This window comes from Filicampus tigris, chromosome 5 (assembly GCF_054856515.1).
Source record: "Filicampus tigris isolate MCC_2025a chromosome 5, RoL_Ftig_1.0, whole genome shotgun sequence".
Taxonomy (NCBI): Eukaryota; Metazoa; Chordata; class Actinopteri; order Syngnathiformes; family Syngnathidae; genus Filicampus; species Filicampus tigris.
In genome coordinates, this window is record NC_141221.1 from 3,054,266 (window position 1) to 3,076,248 (window position 21,983).

At 41.3% G+C, this 21,983-nt stretch overlaps 2 protein-coding genes across 5 annotated transcripts in view; one reads left to right on the plus strand and one right to left on the minus strand.

Annotated features, from left to right (window-relative positions):
- The window catches only part of cmklr1 (chemokine-like receptor 1), a 92,288-nt gene that overhangs the window by 28,746 nt on the left and 41,559 nt on the right, over window positions 1-21,983 (minus strand). For 2 of the 4 annotated variants that reach the window (XR_015086831.1, XR_015086828.1), the window contains one exon: window positions 12,211-13,079. The exons of 1 other annotated variant lie outside the window; for it this stretch is intronic. The gene's annotated coding sequence lies outside the window, so the exon portion shown is untranslated. Of the gene's footprint in view, window positions 1-4,583; window positions 4,662-4,745; window positions 4,862-12,210; window positions 13,080-21,983 lie in introns of those variants that run through there. One more of the 4 variants, XR_015086832.1, reaches the window with a different exon arrangement.
- Window positions 1-21,983, plus strand: part of wscd2 (WSC domain sialate O sulfotransferase 2) — a 52,934-nt gene that overhangs the window by 7,632 nt on the left and 23,319 nt on the right. The window lies entirely within an intron of this gene.

Sequence of the window (21,983 nt, forward strand, 5' to 3'; positions counted from 1 at the left end):
TTTGAAACGGAGCCAAAGTATTTGGGTTTCCAAAAGTAACACCGACGGCCACTTCATTGTTCGCAACGAGGCGCACATTTCGTTCTTTGATTACATTCGAATCCAGTGAGAAATGGCGCTCCTGTGAAAAGGAGCGGATGAATTAAAGAGGGGAAAAAATGTTTGGATGTAAATGCTGATCTCGGAGAGTTCATTGAACCAGACGACAGCCCGAAAAGATGAAATCAAAACCAATTTCCACCGAATTTTAGAATGCTTCTCAAGGGAGCGCTAAATATTAACCTATTTAACACTCTATGTAGTGGATATAGAAAACTATTTTTAGTTGTCTGTCAGGCAATTAGTGTGGATATGAGAGCCTCCTTCTTAGGGAGGAGCCAAGTGGTGCTTCCTGAGCTTTGAGACCACCACTTGCTCGGGGCGGCGACAGTTGATCTATGAAAACACATCCATCCGCATTTCGACAGCACTGCGAGGAAAAAGACATGTTTTTGCTCTAAAGAGGATGGCAGGACATGTTGACAAGGCCTGTCTTAACAGTACAGCAGTACAGCAGAAGGAGCCCCAGTGTGACAAAGAATCAGATGGCGCGAATCACCCCAAGTACACCCCCCCACCCCCACCCCATAGTCCACCACTACCCACCCACCTCTGCGTCTGTCAGTTGCAGCTTCAGATCTCCCTTCAGTCTTCTGGGCCTTAATTGGGCTGTCACACTAGCTGGAGAAATTTGTCAGGTTGCTGTGAAATGGACAACTTGGCTAAATCAAGATGTGTATCTGTACACCGCCCCCCCCTGCCCCCACTACCCTCAAACTACAAAATAAGATTATAGGTGTCTTCACAGATTTTAGCCCTTTCTCTGGCAAGAAACCATGGTTGATAACCGAAGTGTTGCCTCACTATGAGAAGCATAATATTTCCCTTTACAAAGCAGGAAAGGGGGGGGGGGGGGTTCACATAGGACCACGCACTTCCTAACCCGATGGATGACAAAAATGCTATTTTAAATATGAACAAAACAAATGTATATTCTAAACTACGCGCCAAGTATGTACTCTTAATGTATTTCTTTTTTGATTACGCATGTTTCAAAGCACGTATAAAAGATCCACTAACCTTAACCAACAGAAAGGCTCTGGCAAAAAAAAAAAAAAAAAACAAATTCAAGGACAGCACAAAATGGCCAAAATGGCTGAACAAGAAACCAATATTAAGTGCAGGAACTCATTTTGTACATTTTTTTTCCCTCACAAAAATCGCCTCACTTAAAATTGTAACATTATTGAGGTACTGTGTTTGCCCAAAAAATATTGGGCCCACTCCCATTGTAGTGTAGGGCAATATAAGACTCATGTAAGCGCAACCAAGACATGTCTGGAAAAAAAAAAAAAAAAAAGAGCGGCCACTCACAAGTGTGGTTTTGCCAACCTCCAGTTGCACATCCCTGGTGTGCACATATATAGTCAATTTCGTAGAGTACATTTGACTCTAAAATGACTATTTGGTCCCAGTAAACAGAGCAAAATTTGAGAATAATTCAGTGTAAAATTTACTTTGAGAATTTTACACTGAATATTTTGAATATCTATGAAATTCATTGTGTAATGTTTTAAAAAAAATAACTATACAGTGAGTCTGTAATGGAAATAAAAACAGTCAAATGTGCGTGAAAGCTGACTGTAACAGTGGTTTAGCACAATTTGTCATGCAATTATTTTTCTCCATGAGAAATGGTAGAAATAGAAACAATCAGGTGAGTCAAACTGTCCACGTGGAACCTTTAACAACTATACAAGATTAGGCCATAGAGACTTCAAGAATAAAATTCAGGCAACCCCCTTCACTGGAATATTGTTTGCAACCTCCCCACCTGGACTTCACAGCCTTTTCAGCCTCATCATTTTCACAATGCTCACTCATCCCTGTCGGCACTGGCGGTCAACTCTTGGCTCAAACTTGTATCGGCTCTGGCCAGAATGACACTGAAATACCCGGAAGTTCTGGGACACTCCATACGGACAGGCTGAGCTCGGAAATCAGTGGCCCCCTCTGAACAGTTAGACATTAAGATTATGAAGCGTGGAAAAAAGGACACTGTACAGTGATAACTATTAACCAAGGTGACTTGTGTAACAGAAATGGCTGTATGTTAACAGACAGACTGGAGGGGGGGGCGGACGACCCCCAACCCCCCAGTGGAGGACTTTGCACAAGCTGCCTAAAAAAAAAAATAAAAAAAAAATGGATAGGTGATCTACTGTGGAGGAATTTGCACAGTGCTATTGCAGCAAATGCATTTTTATCTGGTGCTAATCCTGCTATTTTTAGTCCATTCTGTGATGCGCATGACCGTATTTCCGTGTTTTGTCGGGTGGCGTCGGGTTTGGATTTGTGTGCTCCCTTGAACGTGTCCAACTATTCAAGTTCTGAGGCTTCGCTTTGTGATGCTCATTATAAATCATTGGAATGGGTGGCAGCGGCTCGGTTTGCGTATTGCTTGAGGAATGGAGGGCGGCAGGTTCACAGCCCACATGGGGATAGGCAATTGGACTTATTGGTGGACAGAGGCTGCTTTGCTGCCCGAGTACTGCATAGGTGAGCAAGGCACCACTCCCCGTCTGATATCACATAAAGAGGTTCCATCGCAAGGATCTGAAAAGTATGAAAAATGCAGCTTAAAGAAGGAAGTCAAAGCAAACGTTTTATTTTATTTTTTCAAGAATATGTTCTATGCAAGCACACTAGTTGAAACAGGGCATTCTGATAAATATTGCGCTTGTGGAATAAGTGTTAATCCAGCCATCTCTGGGGGCGGCCATTTTGTCTTCTGTCGACTGAAAATGACGTCACAGCTGCTCACGACGACCAATCACGGCTCAGATTCAGAGAACAGGTCAGCTGTGATTGGTCGTCGTAAGCAGCTGTGATGTCATTTTCAGTCGACAGAAGACAAAATGGCCGCCCCTAGCGATGGCTAAAAACGAGTGCATTTTGCTGCTTAATTTATATTCCACAAACGCAAAAATTAATCTAAATGCCGTGTTTCAACTAGTGGGACTTCTTGAAAAAAATGTTGGCGTTGATGTCGCAACATATACGTCGGTTGAAAGGACAGTTCCAAGTTACCATTGTGTGTTTCCAAAGTAAAAAAACAAAACAAAACAGTATGTGCTGATACAGTAGAACTAAGCCCAGTTATTGTATCCACTGAGATTTAATTTGCAAAGTTGCGCAACAGAAATGGAGACTTTTCTATTTATACGCGCCCAAAGTAACGGCCCGTTCCTCTTCGGGTTTGGCATTACATGTTGCTCCGATCGTTCCCACCACTGGCAGCATGGAGCAGGGTGAGCGCCTAAAGTCTATCCCTTTATCAGCTACTTTTGTGGATCTGCTTGTAAGCACAGCACACGCATGAGCTCCTCCGCCGCCTTAACATTCTCACTCCATCTGTCAGTTAAACTGCTCGGGCTGGTGCTGATGTTTGGAACATGTAGTAAATGAAGCACACCTGGTCAGCCAAGAGCACATTGCCACATTGTCAGCTCTCATCGCCTCGGCTGTCTGGGTGAGCGAGCAGATGTCTTCCCCAGGCTGCTGGCGGCGATGGCTGAGCTCGAGCTCGAGCTCGGCGCTCATCACTTCACTGACCCTCGAGTCAACCCTCTCCTCAGTCAGCCGCTGGAGCCGCACAGTTACACCGAGGCCAAAACGCACACTGCTATTTGCCTCGTCTCTTGCGGCTTTACAGACCTTACCGTGACGCTTCGGTGGCTTGGAGTTGCGCTTCTTTTGCCGACCCATTAACACCATCATGGAAGTCTGCCGTTGTCTTTTTCTTCACCATTTTGTTTTCTTTCCATTTCAGCTGTCAGTCATTTCTCGATGAATGGTACTTTTCTATTTTCAGCCTGCTGGTTGACTATTTTTTCGGCACGTTTGGGCGTTAGTTCATCTACAAAATGCACCGGCCTCAAAAATCCAGTCAGTGCACTCAAGAACGCAGATCTCAGCCAAAGCTTTGCTACGAGTCACCCGCACAATCAATATGCGACCTGCTTTGGCTCGAGAATAATTTTTAGGTCAGGATGAATAAGTTCCTGCATGTTGTTTTCTTTTCGCTCTTCCCATCTGTTGTCACAAGCGTGACAAATTACAGCTTGACATGCTGACATTTGAAAGTGATATGAAATGTAAAAAGGGATTTTTCATGGAGAATATATATATATATATATATATATATATATATATATATATATTTGTTTATTTATTTTTTATATATATTATATATTTTCCATGAAAAATCCATTTTTATATTTCATATCACTGTCAAATAAAGAAATAAATATATATATATATATATATATATATATATTTGTTTATTTATTTTTTATATATATTATATATTTTCCATGAAAAATCCATTTTTATATTTCATATCACTGTCAAATAAAGAAATAAAGAAATAAATATATATATATATATATATATATATATATATATATATATATATATATATATATATATATATATGTAATATATATAATTTGCTTTTCATCATTTGAATGATATCATTAATATCAGGCATCTCACCAATAATTTAATGGGATAAACCTTGGAGGGAAACGTCCACATCGTAAAAATCCAGGCACCTGTTTCTGCAGACAGGAAGGTGCGTACTGATAAGCAAATAACTCTATGAACAGCGTCAGTCAGAACTCGTGACGGCAATCGGTAGCCACCTCATAATTGGATTCGGTTACGATTCAGATGGCCGTCTGTGTAGATTCTCCGTCATCCAGGCCATGGTAATCTGCTAAAGTTGATTCGAGGCAACCGGATTTCTGGCTCTTGATACCTTCAGCAACAACAACAATGCACTATATTGTTTGTTATATCACGTTTGTTTCCAAAATATATACATATGTTTTTTTTTGTCACATTGCTTGTGTTACTTAATAACCGATTATTGAAATCAGTCAGAATAATCTACTTCTGTAGGCTATCACTCTGGATTTTTTCCCCCTTCTCCCCCGAGTCACATGCTCTGCACAATTCATGTATCTGTAAATTCTTAGTCTTGTATTGGATGTGACAAAAAATGTGACCAGTTCATTTCCGTTGCGTGTATGTGGTTCATAATGGGAAATTTTGGTGTTTTTGCATCGACATCAGTACTACAGCTTATTTTTCTTAGACAGGTAGTAAAAATTTGCTATTACCTTGGAAATATCTGACATAATGAATTGGCATAGAACTTTTGTAAATGACATTTCATGTTCTTCGATAATACATTGCAATATATTTTTTTTTGATGAGTTACGTGAGGTCAGGGTTACTGTAAAGCCACTCTCTGATGTTTTTTTCATTTGAATTTGTTTTCCAGCACCAAGCTTCTGGTAGTGTATAAATCGAGTTTTACAGGCTTGGAAAAAGGAGCGCCTTCATGTTTGAGGGTTGGAGAATTGGTAGGAGCAAGACACTTTCGATTTTCAGAGCTTTTATCATATATATATATATATATATATATTTAAAAAAGCAATATTTAAAAAATTCAACAATTGCACTTTCCTCTAACAAAAATGCACAGTGGGAAAAATCAACCGAGAACCGTTTTCTTGGATGTCTTCTTTCAAAAAAGTCAAGTCTCCACTCTGTTGTCACGGTCGTCTTCATCCATATGATCAATCTTTAACAGCTTCTCTATCTCGCAAACACACTCACACGTCTTTTTTTTTTTTTTTTGGTTTGCTTTTGAGATGTTGTTCCGTGTTGCATCAGAGCAACGGTGAGCCCGCCACTATGTGTGCTCGTCATATTTTATTCATCATAGCAGGGGCTGCGGCACCGAGGCTTGCTCCTTCCTGCCAGCTCAAAGTAGGCAGCTGTCAGAGAGCCCAAATCCCCAGATGCTTTGCCCATTTTACCTCAACATCATACAAAGGCACGTTTCATTGCATGCACCTCTGCCACCAAGCGCTTTCCGTCATTGCAGAAGTGACCCTTTCTCAATTTCCCTTCACTCTTTAGCCGCATGTGGTAACTTTTTTTTACGCCTTGACGTCAGACTCGGCATCCTAATGCACCTAAGTAAGGTCTTTTCCGGTAAGAGCTCACTCACAGATCTTACGATAGGGCAGAAAAAAAAAAAAAAGGCAGGAAATGGCGTAAAAAATATGCCGGGACAAAAGTCCACATTTCATACAGTTCCGGTCAGGGGCGGAGCCAGAACGTGGCTAATGGGTGGGCTTGGAAAAATCTGGGCGGGCCTGAATATTTTCTCGCTTCGCACAATAATCTTTCTGCCCTGACACATCGTATATTCAAATAAAATGACAAACTGAATAATATGAAGTTCGGATCTTCCTAGGACAACCACAATTATGCCATTCTTAATATTCAATAAAATAAAAAATAAAAAACGAAACACAAATCCAAAAAGAATTTAATAATTGACTCAAAAATTTAAAAGTATGTTTTTTTTTTTTTTTTTTTTTCACAAAACTCACTGGGTGGGCAGTCTGTCAATCTGGGTGGGCCTGTGCACACCCAGGCCCACCCATGGCTCCGCCCCCGGTTCCTGTTCCTGTTCCTGTTCCACTATAAAGAGTAGTGTTGTTGATTTGATCATTTTTTTGCTGCAACGAATGACAACAGAAACTTGTGAACAACAAGCACATCAACAGTTGACTAAAAATAGGATAAACATGCAGCTGGGGGTTCTAATGATGATCATTTTTAATTGGAAAAGATATGTTGACAACTGGCCTCTGGTGCTGCTCGCCCTTCACCAGCGGATTTGCGTGATGCTGACGAGGCCGCATGCTTCGGTACACATTTTGCGCGGTATGTGAACACGCACGCACGCACGCACACACACACACACACACACACACGTTCCTCAAACAAATGCATCCAGACCGCTGCACCGTCGCGCACAGTGAGGGAGCATCCCAAACAGCACACTGGCATGTGCACGGCGCTGAGTGACAGACAAGCTGGCAGCTCTCGGGCCAGGCTTTCTTTCTGCTTATTAAAATGAACTAGCATCAGCATCTTTGCTAGTCGTATCGGTATTTACTATTCCGCTGCTCAACTTTTTTCCTTCCGTTCAATAGTTGTTATTTTTTGTTATATTTAAATATGATGGTAGGAGTGCTATGCATATAGATTTTTTCTTTTTTTTTTTAAATTGACAGTATTCATGATTCAAACTTCAGTTGGCGTGGAATTCTGACACGATTGTATTCGCGGAAGGAAAAGAATCATATGTTTATTCATACGTTTAGCCTTTTTGATGAGGCTTATCGTGAAATGTAAAAAAAAGGTTTGTTAAAGGTTTCGCTCTAATCGGCAAAAACGTTACAAAAGCAAACAACAAGATGCACCTCAGGCTAATTTATGCAAGTGTTATAAAAGTGTTTAAATTTTGATGACTCTGTTTTCAGGCTCTCGTCTGTACCTCGCTCACCGCTCTGCTTTTCAGACAATGACAAACAAGGAAAGCAAATAAAGAGTTAGCGAAGAGCGCAACATTCAACAGGTCCTCGGCAAAATCGGTTGTTTCCTGGAAAATAAAGACTACTCAACTGTTTAATTAAAGCCAACTGTTAAGTGTGCTTCACGCAGAGCAAACAGCCTGCTGTTTAATGATTTTGTATTGTCTGAAGTGATCCTAGCATGTGGTGTTTTGGATTACGACCCCCCCCCCCCCCCGCCCCCCTTCACCCGAGACATCATCTTTATTAATGACTTGAATCCCCTTCTTAATTGATGTGGCCTTATCGGATTCTCAAATGATGCCCGCTGGTCAAAACCCTCAACAAATAAGTGGTTGTCTAACCGCATTAGCTCCGAAAAAAAAAAACGGCCATTTGCTGTGTTTTTTTTTTTTCCTTCCTTTTTTTATTTTTTTTTTTATTTATCTTGTTGGAAATTGATTCAGCTGTTTAAGAGGAGGTTCTGCACTCACAGCGGTGGTTACTAAACAGATAGAGAAATGTCCCTCGCAAGCGGCAAGTGAGCTTAAGTCAATACCGATCACTTCTAATGCAACGAGCCTCATCTCGGCACCTTTTCCGTTTCACCGCCGCTGTCTCCGGTGCTTGCGCGCCACTTTGCCGCCGCCGCCGCCGCCGCCGCCACCACCCATCTCGCCGAAATGGCGGGAGCTTTTTAAGACACGCGATCCTCGTTTCATTCCTCTTCAAGTACGGAAAGTCAAACTCAAAGTAATGGGCTGACCGCACAACAACGGCGCTCGAGGATCCGGCCACCTCCTTAAAGACTCTCGAGCCGAGTGGGTGCTCGATCACAGAGGAACTCGAGCCGTCTTACAGAGGGCCTACTTTCTGTCTCCTTGCACCAAGGAGCATGAGGCTGTTTTTTTTTTTTTCTCACACTGGCCAAACTGAGAGGGGGGGGTCATGTGATACATCTCCCTCTGAGAATTCTTTCCCTCATAACACTGAGGCTACCCGATCGTAACAAGCCGCTTCTCAGCAACGTTTGTTCGCCGCTCCTCAATCGTACGGACGGATTTTCAGGAAACTGTGCACATTCAGACACCTGACCTTGATGGTAGTTAGATGAGTACACAATACACGGTGACGTTTGTAAACATGTTCTCTCTCTCGCTCTCTCTCTCTGTACTTCAATATGCCTTCCAGAATAAAAAACATGTTTCTCTGCGCCAAAAACAGAGCTGCCAAAAGGCTTCTAAATCTTCCAGAATGTGAGTTTATGCTTTTAAAAAAAAAAAAAAAAAAAAAAAAAAAAGAAGCGTTCTCGTGCAAATGATGACATAAGCTGGTCTACAAGGCTTGTCTTTGTGCGCCAGTCAACTTGCAATAGTTTGCAAACTGTTTGTCAGTGAGCAGGACGGTTGTTCAAACAGATCCTGAGCTTGCGCTGCATTCAAATACAAGCACAGAAGTTGAAAAGTACAGCGTCTATTTTTGCCTCCAAATATTTAAACAACACTTCTCAAACCTTCATGTTGTTTTTACAACCGTTTCAGTATGAAAAATAGGGTCCCTTTTTTTTTTTTTAACTGCACAGTAGTAATGCAGAGACTACTGTTTGTAAAGAAATTGCATAATTCAAAACAATCATGTCATTGCACATCTTTCCTAAACCCTGCAATGTACTCCACATTACCTTTTACATGTTTCAACAAAGTTCCATGGAGAGGCATTTCCTTTTTCCAACTCTTTCCTTGTCAGCCTGGCCAAACAAACATTTGCTGAGACCCTCTGCGATTCCCTCTTAAAGCCACTCGAGCAGAGAGGCCTGCGATTTGCAGCATAACTGAGCTCGGAGAATTTGCTTTTAATTAAAGGCGAGATCCGCCGCACTTAGTTCAGGTGGGGAGGAGAAGGGGCAAAAGGTTTCTTGGGATAAAACTGCTAATATTCCGCCAGCCATGAATGAGGATCTTTGTTCATGGTGAATAGTGGAAGACATCATTTGATCTCCCACTGATGGAGCCTCTGCTGCCGAATAATTGCTTCCTTTCTAAAGCCGTTTAAGAGGCTCGATTCAAGTGATTGTTGTCAAATGGGCATCTATGTGGATCGAGGGGCGAGGGGGGTGGGGGTGGGGATGGGGGGGGGGGTCAGTCAATCAAGAGGGTATGAAACTCGAGGGAAATGGAGGAATCCATTTTAGGTTTCTCTTGCTGCTTTGTCATTGTGTCATTAGGAGCAGGAAAGATGTTTCCAGCAAAATTCCTGTTGATCCACATTTTTGTTTTTTTTTTAGAACTGATAACCTTTTTTTTTTTTTTTTTTACCTTTTCTCTGTAGCCTAATTGAACTTTGTGCCTACAGCCACCATGAAGCTATTATATTATCTATGTGCTGCCTTTAGTTTGAATTTGCAAGAGTCAAGAGTTATATGGTGTAATCCATGATTTACTGCACTGCACTGGGCAGTACAGTCTATGTCTTTGTCTATGTTACAAATGACTATTTAATGGAGAGGCATCCTGACCGTCAATCACTCCATTACAAAGCTGAAGCTTAGTGCTTCTGTGCAGTGGTCAAAGAGGAGGATTACATTATTTTTAGAGCCTTTAACTTGCCTCTTTCAGTGTAAAAGGTCACCGCCGATCTTAATGGACCATTGAGTATTATCAGGATTACAATGGGCTCTTCTCCTAGCCATCCTGGGTTTAATTTTGAAGCTTCATAGGCTGAGTTTAAATCGTCTTTCTGCGATTTGTTCATCTTGTGCAATGCCGAAATTTGCAATATTTCAGAATTATATTTTGCGTAAAAGTTCATTCTTTCTTCTTTTTTGCCCTTGTGCTCATTGCTCATTAGAGGTGGGATTCGATTAAAAAATGTAATCTAATTAATTAGAGGTTGTAATTATCTAATCTTGATTAATCACATTTTAACCATATAACATTATTTGTCCTAAAACACAATTTTTGTCATGACTGGTTGTTCCTTGATGTATCAGTTGCTATGCTGTGCAGTTGCCAAGACTATGCTATGCTATGCTATGCTATGCATAATGCTTTGTCCTTTATCATGTAGGCCTGATGTCTTACCGGTTATAAGCTCGAGTGACTCAAGGACACGTCAGTACGTCAAACTTTCTTCCAGTGAGGCAGATGCCGCCAGTCCTGCGTTTTGTAGTTGCTATGTATTTTTGTAGATAAAGACTTTTACTTTTCAACTTCTGTTTCACATCTGCTATTGGGTCGAAATCCTGCTCCTCGTGACAGAACCTGCCCTCAACTGAGCAACCAAAGATCTTTGACTTTGAGCTAAAGGAGATCAAATCTATTGTTCAGGGGTAAACCTTTGCAGATATATATATATATATATATATATATATATATATATTAGTGCTGTCAAACATTACATTTTTTAAACTAATTAATCGCAAAGTTTTCCATAATTAATCGCGATTAATCGTATTTTTTAACTGCAATTTTTCACAAAGCTTGGAACTGTTATATACTTGAGTAAAATCTTGGAATTAATGAGGAAAAAAAATATAAAGTATATTTCCATTCAAAGACTGTTCTAATAGCTTTCTTTGATCCTTGAATACGATTCTTTTCCTGTAAAATACAACAGTTGAACGATACAACAAAGACGTACAACTAATATGGTATTTGAATTTGGCTGTGCAAAGAGTGCAAATTATTTTGGATTTCTCCAATGAGCTGTCAAGCAACTTTTTTAAAGTAAAACTACGTAAAAGTCCGTCTTTGCAACAGTGACTCTCCTCTAAGTTTGGCTGCACAGTGAGCAGAGGTCACCCGCAACAGGAAGTAAAAACCGGTAAAACGTTTAAACGGTTTACTGAGTTAATTTTTTGTAGTGCGCTATGAAATTTAAATTAATCTCCATAGTTAATGCTTTAATTTTGACAGCCCTAATATATATATATATATATATATATATATATATATATATATATATAAAAATTTGCTTGGGTTGACTTTCGCTTAGCTTAGCACTTTGGTGTCGACACAAGACTACAAAATGTTTCATTTTGCTAGTTTTTTAATTGCCAATATACAGGCTCATTGTGAACATATACCCATTTTATGCGGCCTTTACAGAATTGGCTCCACAGCTGCTGAAGATGTTATTAGAATATTTTTAGGAGTTTTGATGTAAGGATTTGGAGAAGAAGCCATGTCAGGAACTCCTGGGACTGAACATCTCGATGTTTTGTGATGTACACACGCAGCTCCTTGTGGAAAATATGTAAATATGTGCTATTTTATTCACGGATTGGGCAATTTTCCTTTCTTTTCTTTCTGGAGCAGAACTGTCAGAATCAGGCAGTTCAAATAAAGTGTTACAGTCACTGCCTTAGATGGGATTTTTATTGTAAATACACAATTGTGTATATTGAGCACACACACAATGTGGAGGATGAAGAATGTTTGATACCAAATATCTCCAAATTGCAAAAGGGTAGACTTCGCATATTGCCCCATTTAGCTCTCGGTAATCAAGTCATTTAGTTCGGTGTAATGTGACAAACGGAAATATTTATGTGTTTGTTGGAGAAGATGATAGGGATATTCTCCTGACGAATAACAATTAATGACAGACTCTGAAGTGGAGTTGAATGCCATGTGCAGCACACATCTCCTTAATCTTCGGTTTGGGAGTCAGATTTAATAAATGCAAAAGCCGTTCAAAGCTCCCCCCCCCCAAAAAAAAGAAGCTTTTTACAACGTGTCACGATACAGAAATTCTTGCAAAAATTCTTGACTGATGTGTTTCCTTTTGAGTGGCCACCAGTAATTAAGCATATCAGGCATCAAGCCAAACACTAATGCAGGCACACGCTGAGATCAACCATTTGTTTAATTAAAATGGCTTGCATGAACGAGGGGATCCAAAAGTGTGGCTCCAAACTGTATCCTGGTGATATTTGCCAGAAAGAATAAACGTTAGCGTCGTTATCCTGTTGTCGCGGGAAGTAGCCATGTTCCCACTCCCGGTTTCAGGGGTCTTGCACTCCACCGAGCAAACCATCTGCGCTCAGTGAGCCACTTGAGTCTGTTATGCACACGCTTGGCATCCAGCTGTTTGCTCGCCTTTCATTTTGACATGTGCAACTGCTGTCTGTTTTTTGGATCGCGGAGTCTTTTGTCTTACTGGAACCACGGTTAAGATTCATATTGCTCGGCCGCGACAGCAAGTTAGTGTTACATCCTCGCAGGGCTTACGTGTCAAAAATACTTACGTGAGATTCACGCAACTAAATCATTGCGCGGCGCTTTGAATGACGAATCAATTTGCTACGTTTTTGTCATATGAATGTGAAGAACGTGGCCATAAACACAACCCTGACTACATTTGCTGTCTCTGAAGGAGGAATGTGATCTTCACCTTGATTCGATCCGATAAAACGTCGTGCTAGTGTGCATCGGCCGGCCAAATGTACGAGGAGAACGGGAAGATAGTCCCCAGTGTGTGGAAAAGGGTCAGGGGCTGTGGAAGCTGTGCTCTTAACTCTTCTGCTGCCGGGCCGCTTGAAGACATCTTAGACGTCACGGTCATTCATCACCTGCCTACGTGTTGCCGCCTGTCCAGCTGAAAAAAATTGTACCACCGTTACCCTGCGTGTAAACTGATGAATTGAAAAGAAGAGGAATGTACCATAGTATGCAAATTGTTAATTACTATTCCTTAAATATAATCTGCTGTGTTGGTGAAAAACAAGCAATTGTGAAGCTGAGCGAAGATGGACTGTTAATTCAAGCCATTGGTCAGAGGTGGGCATTCGTCTATGCTTTAGTCCGTCTATGAGTTCCCGTCTTTATTTCAGACCCGCCCGGTTGGTCCGAGTCAGCCAAACGGCATCGAGAACGGACTTTAGCGGTACCGCGTCACACGCAGGTGCCCCACTCCTGACACGCAGCCGAACAAATGCAAAATAAAATAGTGTTGCATACCTTCAGTCCCATAGATGCAACGACGTGTGCCCCGTTTGGTTTTTATTTCACCGATCAGTATTTGACATTTTGCTTTATTCGTCTGCTTGTGCGCCGCTTGCGCGCGATGTGAAAATGATGTTCTTGATGCCGGCGGGTCGGACGGAAATACCGCCCAGAAGTTATCGACGATAGACGATGCCCAGCTCTGGCCAAACGTTGGCCTTCATATAGCCATTTGCTTTAAATAAGAAAGAAACCACTGATGTACTAAGTAACAGATGTCAAATGGATAGATGAAGGGAAACAATAGCAGTTGACAACAGAAACATTTTTGAGCTGTAAAGTGAGACCTCTAAAATAACGGTCGGAAACGTCCTCCAGACAGGAGGAAAGAAGTCCATGAAAATGATCAAAAGCACCGATGCTTCAATACAAAATGCACACCACTCATTAGCGAGAAGAATGGCAAGCAGGCTAGACTATCTGTTCCAGTACCTTTGCTTACATAAAATGTGGCGCTTTGTTACAAAATAATGATATCTCATCTGATCCAGATACCAGGGAATAGAAATTGAAACGATCTCGTGTGTCATGTTCATCTTTTGATGTTAAATCCAGATTTTAATCTGCAGCAAAAATGCAGGAATTGGCCTCACTGTTAATATAATTTGGGAGGGGAGTGTCAATGCTCCCAAGAGGTGCTGCAAGTTCAACCAAATGTAAAATGTTTTGAAATAGGGAGAATCATCTGGCATGCTGGTTGCACAGGGGGGAGTTTTGAGGTCTTGACGCATGTGAAACAATTCCTTTTTGGCAACAAACATTTTGAGAGTAGGGATTTGACAACATCTGTACATACTTATCTCGTTGGATAACTAGCTAGAAAGCTAACCATCTAGCTAGCTAGAGACATAGCTAGATAGATAGACTTATGAATTGCCTTCTAATTGACTATATTAGTCCAACGACAACAAAATCAGCACCTGCTCCATGTTCAGCTCTTACGTTAAAAATGAAATGAATTTCCCAGGGATAATGAACATGCTTACCGGAGGCAATTGTGTCAGTCTCCACAAATGACTTTTGCCATTATCACATATTCCTTCAGCAGTATTTGATCATGTCTTTGAATCTCTCGTGTCGCCGTGTTAAATGCTCAGACGTCAAATGTTAAATAAAACAAACCTACGTTTTGATGACTTTTTCTTTGCGATGTTATCAGGGACACACGTGAGGTGTTGCTCTGTACAGCTATCTTGCTCAACTCTACTCTCTATTCAACAATGAGTCCCGAGATGGATACGAATAATATTTATGGCTTGACTTGTGGCTCCATTTGCCTGCAGCATGAGCTGAGCTGGCTGTCAGCCTGCTCACCGAAGATGAACTTTGACGTTAGCTCCCCTAAATCCTCTATGATTAAATATTTGCTGGCTCATTTAATATGAATGTGAATAAATGGTCAGGCAGTGGGTTCATGTCCGTTCCGCTGCAGTAATTGCCATGATTTGACAAAAAGACCTCCACGGCAACTCGTCTCTTTCATTTCCCCCCCCCCTCTCGCTCTAACAGAGTTGTTGTTGACAAAAGTTGGGACTTATTTTAAGTCGGGACTTTTCTTGACTAATTGAATGGAATTCATGTGTGACATGGTCATAGTAGCGCACTTGAAATATGTGGTGCTGTAAAAAAATTTTTTTAAAATGGCTGCACATACTCTACACCCGCAGCTAGCGCCATGATTGATCATGTCCTTGAAGGTTCCCCACTTTCTTCGTCATTGACAAAGCCTACAAAGTATTAGAATACATTAAAATGTGTCACGGAATTCCTGTGACACATTTGTCTTACTTTGAGGGACACTGACTTTTTTCAGCATGTACATGCTTCCCTTCAGATGGACTCATTGCTTAACCAACACTATAGAAAAGTCCTAATTGTGGCTGTCGATAACTCGTCACATAAAGACCAACAATCGCGCAGTATTTGTTAACGTTCGGTAAACCAGGTGTTAGTAAATAATCATAACATTTCAAATGGTTAGCATTTCAGTCTCAAGTTTGAATGATCATAACTGCCGTGTTTAGCGTCTGCAAGAGTTGTACTAATTGTTTTGGCGTGACGGCATAGAAGAAGAGGGCAGATGCATGACGGTGCTTGTGAAACTTGGCAGAAGGTAACCCAGATGACAGCCTCATTTTTTTCATTCACAATTAGGATAAGGACATAATTATTAGGGCTGACGAACTGTGTCAAAACTTGGACTCCATTGCAGACACAATGAGGGTTTTAGAAATAAAACGGCTTTATTAAACTAAGATTGAACGCAAAAAGTGAGAAACAAACAAAAAGGAAAAACTGATGAATCAAAAAAGGAATCAAATCCACACGAGCAGTGAAACAGTAAAGAACAGAAATTGAACAAAATGGTCAAACAAATGCTTCTGGAAGTACACTGGCGAAAGTAACCGAGCACCAGATTAGGACACACTGACGTTGGAACGGTGATGAAACCGATCCGGTGGCTTCCTGTGGTTTCAGCTGCACGTAAATAGCCCGCAGAGAGTAATCAGAAGCAGGTGCAATGCCAAAGACTTTGCTCACCAACGCTCACCACAGAAATTGGAGAAATACAACCACCAGCAATACATCTTGGCACAAACACTACAACGTGACAGAATTGGATATTTAAAAGCAATTTACGCTATGCTGAGACTTTATTTAGAAAAAGTCACCTGGACCCGGGGTGCGGGTTCAACACATCAAATCAAAATTCTTCAAACACCAACATTCTACATAAAGTCTGTTTGCGTTACCTTTCGTAAATCATGCTGGGGTGTTGCATCATGCATAATAATATAGTTGGGTTGCTGCTGTTAACAATTTATATATATGTAGAAATCTAAATATGGTGGTTTGCCATTTACACAGCCAATAATCTTTGTGGGATGCAGATCGACTGCGTATGAGTATGTATCGTTTTTACTGGTACTAAGCAACTTTGAAGAGGATGGGAGCAACCAGAAGCACCAAAACAGACAAAAAACAAAAGTATCGTTTGAACACAATTAAGATTCATTACCTCATCGCTATTCGTCTTTCACACAGCCACTGGAAATAGAAATGCAATTCAGTCCAACTTGCAGGCCAGCGAGAGCGCAGGATTGGGAAATGTGGTTGACTTTTGTCAAAACACTACTGCTTTTGTCCACACGGCGCCGCCATAATCAACAAAAACTGACATATGACACAGTGTTGCTTTCATGTTGAGCATAGAAATCATAACCAATGGCGATCATTCGGTTGAGGGAATTCAGTCCATCGAGGAACTAACTCCAATAACTTCATTACTGAACCCTGAGGGACACGAGTGTTGAGACTGCAAGGTATGCATGGGAATACAGAAATCCCCAGTTGCCAAAGGATGGAGTGAAGATGATTTATTGTATCGAAAACTGCAACTCCTTGTAATAACATTTTCCTACCCACCAAAGTATTGCCAAGCCGGCAACCGCTGCGATAACGCATCGCACTGTCATGTAAATGCACTTTTGCATTCAAACTGGCCGGAGGAAGTGTCAAAGTACACAAAATTGAGGGCGCAGCAGCAGTCTCATCTGAAGTTAAATGAGATTTTTTTTTTTTTTTTTTTTTCTAGGTGAGGGATTATGAATTCTGACCAGTAATGTAACTTTGTGTGGCCTTGTTGTACAAGGTGAGAGGCAAAGTGAATCGCTCTCTTTTTACCAGATGGACCTTTGAGCTGAAGCTCTTTATCCTTGGCGAGCTATGTCCGACTAATGCAACCTGAAAACTGCAACTAAATTCTGGACCGGCGAGTTGCTATAAATTTCCAAATAGTGTTTCTGAGCGCATTATGAGGTACAATGTTTGCTCGTAGAATTCATTGGCGCCTTCTCAGTGCCCCTTCCGGGGCCCCACGCTGAGCTGTGATTCACTTTCTCCAAGACAAACAAATTACAGGATTTGCAACAATGGCTTTACTGTTGAGCTAGTTAGTCTTGTAATATGAATCATCTTAAATTATGAATCATTTGTACACTCTGTGGGCAACGTACTGACACAGGGCTGAAAAACTGCCATGGTTACAGAAAGAGTGTGGGAGTTTGCTCGCAAAGCGTTTATACAGCTGTATTCGATATGTAAATTAATCTCCTCATCTTCATGGTTTGCGATTCACTGCCTCAAAAGACGGTTCACACGGAAGGAATACATAAACCTTTCCGATAACAATAATTCATGATAAGGATGATATACTGTTTTTATTTATTTAATGGCAGAGTGGACGATAAGATCAATACTCCGCATGTCCGCTGAATACATCTTAAGCCAGCTGCAAGACAAAGTTTGCACCAGGCCCTTGTAGTAATCTACATTATAATGTTTTTTGGGGGTTTTTTTACCACTCAGTTCCCGCAAACATTAAACCATACAACACAATGATTAATGAGAGGCGGGGGGATAGCTGTTAAAAAATAGCTCTTTCACAATGTTAGCGGGCTTTGTCTAAAGCTACGTTGGTAGAAACTGGCTGAAGCTAGTTTTAGTCAAACAAATGCTTCATTATTGTAATGAAATTGTAGGCTTCACATCAGAGATGCGTTTTTGTATTTTGTTTTCCTGTAAAGCTAACAAAAGATCTTTGTCCAGACCTTTGAGTAACGGTGGTGGTGGTGGTCCCATGCTATTGTCGCTACATGAAAGATGTGTTTCTGCCGTATGTGAGCTGTCAAGCCAACTGCCAAAGGTACCAAAAGCTGGTTCAATGAGCAGGGTGTCGGTGGTGCTTGCCTGGCCAGCAAACTCAGCTGAGCGAATGCCCGAACAGAATCTATAGGGTACTGTCAAGAAAAAGATGAGAGACACCAAAGCCAACAATGCAGATGACCTGAAGGCAGCTTTCAAAGCAACCTGGGATATCCATGTCACCTACGCTGCCGCATGCTGATCGCTTCCTTACCACGGCGCATTGATGCAGTATTTCATACAAAAGGTGGCCCAACCGATTCTTGAGTGCATATAGAAATACACATACCTCTCAGTATCCTGATATTTATGCTTGGAATTTTCATTTCCCTTAGGTGATATTTAAATATTCGGAGACACTGACTTTTAGGTTATAATCTTAGGCATAGTCATGAAAATAACAAAGAATTACAGATTGGCATATGTCACACATTTCATAAAGTTGTAAAATAACCTTTTCAACTCTTTGAAATGAAGGACAAAAAAAATATTGAACGTTTTCACACTATTCAAATTTTTTTTTAGATACGACCTACCTGCAAATTTGTATCCTAAAGTAAGGGTTGAGGGGTAAATTTGTGGCCAATTCACAATTTGCCCTGTCCAATTTGTGTTTAGCCTTAGAGCAGTCGTATCCAAATTATGGACTGGCGGCCATTTGTGAACAGACGCGCCATTTTTAAGCGGCTTGCAGCATACACTAAAGAAGGACAATTTGTCACATATATATTTGTTTGTTGATAAACTTGTTTATTATACTATTGAGCTTTTCTAAATATGCAAAGATGCACATTAACTATTTACCACTTAACAAGTGACAACATTTACCATCACAAGACTGTCGAATGAACATACTTTTTTTTTGCAAGCAAAAACGTTTTCCTCCCCTTTCTGCTCTGTGTCAAGGATCAAATTGTCAGCAATTAACTGCTTTAACATTCATCTTAGAACAGATTGCGCCTTCTGTGGTTCCGAATGTAGGGATGGGATTCGGCCGCTGTTCAGTGCAGGGGCTGATATTTTCTGATGGGTTACAGGATCCCGACCACCCCAAAATCTTGTAAAAAAATCCGAAGATGTTTGCTTTATAGAAAGCTGGTCAGGTTTTAGTTTTCCCCCTTAAAAAATGCTGTAGTATATAAACACTACGCAATTGCTTAACTGACTGACTTTTGTGTGCTCGATAAATTCAAGAAAATTCAAAGTGCATCCTTCGATTTTTCTGTTATGTGGCTCTCGGAGGAAAAGGTTTGGACACCTCTGCCTTAGAGCCTCAAATTAAGCACTGACAGTGCATTTCTTTGCCATTTTTTTTTTCCTTTCGTATGAACAAATGAGACTCTAATGGACATTTTATTTCCGACTGCCTTGACCCCATTAAAGTGATTTAGTGATGCGGTGACCTGTGACACTCATCATTTTGAAGTTCAGCATTTAGTGTTTGGCATTTTGGAAATGAATTTGACCCAGGAAAAGATATTTGGTCAGAGTGAACCCAATTAAAACGCAGACATTAGTAATCAAAACCCTTGTAGGTGAATGAAAGTCATTTGTAAGGACACACAAGCAGAGTTGAGTCATTTGGCGGTCGAACAGGGTGAGGAGTGCCTTGCAGAACGCTGCCCAGCAGACGGTAAAATAGCTGTGGGGGTGCTGGTGGGCCAATGGCAGTTCGGTCTCGGGTGACAACCACTCTGCACTTTTGTCCTGGCGGCAGACAAGAGTCACTAACTCGAGTGTCCCCTTGAATACGCTGGAAAATTCTCAGTGGGGCGTTGTGTTACACCTACCAATTATCACCTCCCGGATTCTTCTCGGAACAGACGACTTCTTTGAGAGAGGCCGCAGGATCCAACCACAAATGTACAAATCTGTCTGTAATAGTAATAGTAAGAGCTCAAAATGAGCAATAACCGGTGGCTGCTGAAACTTAAGCTAGAATTGACCTATTCAACCCCCCAGTATACCTGCTGCTGTAAATGTGCAATGACTCCACTACTGTGAAAAAATGTCTGCAACGTTAACTTCCTCACTTTGATTATATCTCTTCCACAGTAATCATTTTTGAGACAGTAAAACAGTAAATATTTATGGGTGGCTGGATGGTAAATGCGCCTTTCATTTGTACAGCGCTTTTCCACCTACAAGGCACTTCACACTAACGTCTCATTCACCTACTGGTGACACGGCAGCACGAGCAAGTGAGGTTGACTATCTTGCTCAAGGACACTTTGGGCAGGTCGTAGGTTGGGGGATTGAACTCACAACCTCAAGGGCGTGAGACAAACATTCTACCCCTGAGCCGCGCCGCACCGTAGGTAGGTAGGCAGACATTTAAAACTGAATTTTCTAGAGCAAATGGAAATGTTCACAGGCTACTGTCCCTAGTCCTGAGACAGGTTCTAAGGTACATTTCACTCCATGAAAATCAAGATTTCACGTCCATTTTGTTTAACATACAAATGAAGTATACAAGAGATCACACAAACGGTTTTTTTTTTGGCGTTTGGGGGGGGGTTATCTTCTGTTTTTGTTATCTGGTTGTATAATAAAGGGACTGGGGAATAACTACACGGTATTTAATTTCAGACAAAAATACAAACTAACCAATCGAAGTACGGCACAGAAGAGACGTCTGGCACTTTCACTGAGTGATGTTGAGTTTTTTTAAGTTTATGCCACATATCCAAATACTTTTGAGCCCCTCACCTAACTTTAAGAGGGAAGTCAACGCAAACATTTTTTTTGTTCAAGAATATGTTCTATGCAAGGCCACTAGTAGAAACGGGGCATTCTGATAAAGATCGCGTTTGTGGAATAAGTGTTGATCCACTCGTTTTTAGCCATCTCTGGGGGCGGCCATTTTGTCTTCTGTCGACTGAAAATGACATCACAACTGCTCACAACGACCAATCGCGGCTCAGATTCAGAAATCAGCTCAGCCGCGATTGGCCGTTGAGGGCAGTTGTGATGTCATTTTCAGTCGACACAAGACAAAATGGCTGCCCCCAGAGATGGCTAAAAACGAGTGCATTTTGCTGCTTAACTTATATTCCACAGACACAATATTCATCAGAATGCTATGTAAAAAGGCTTCAATTCCTGAAGGGTGAATGACATATTGTGAAACCTCTTGAATTAAACATTTGGTTGTGGCAGTAGCTTATCCATAAGGACTTGGGCTTCGCACGTTCCAGTCCTGCTGCGCAGAAATGCTGGTGTGCATCCTGACTACTGTCGGAGTGCCCTTGAGCTCAGCTCAGGGGCGCAGTCACCTTTTGCACACGCCGTCACTCTCTCATATCTGGGTGTGCTCTTGTTCTCTGTGTGCTGTGCAACAACAACATACGCAGCCAGTCGAATTCCCCCTTAAGGGATCATACTGGAACCGGAGCCCATCCCACATGACTTCCACGAGTCGGGTTGTTGCCGGTCAATCACAGAGTGAATGACCGCACCATTACTAACTGTCGTTACAGAGTTTAAGAAACGTATATATGTATTTTTTTATTTTTTTTTTTTTCAAAAGTGACCTTGCCCTGTTGATTAGGGTTAAATCATAAAAAACTCAGTGTGACCGGCTAAATACGTCTGGATGTAATTGTGAATAGCGTAGTTCTACCTTCTAGGTGCTCTGAGCCCCTTAACCAGGTTGTCTCGTGCATTCTGCCATGGAAATAAAATAAGCAACTCATCCGCATGCTGAATACAGACAAATTGGGGTTCGGTAGGTTACTTGAGGCTGCTTAAATAGGACTGGAGGAGAACCACAGCTGTCCCAATTCATTCCCTT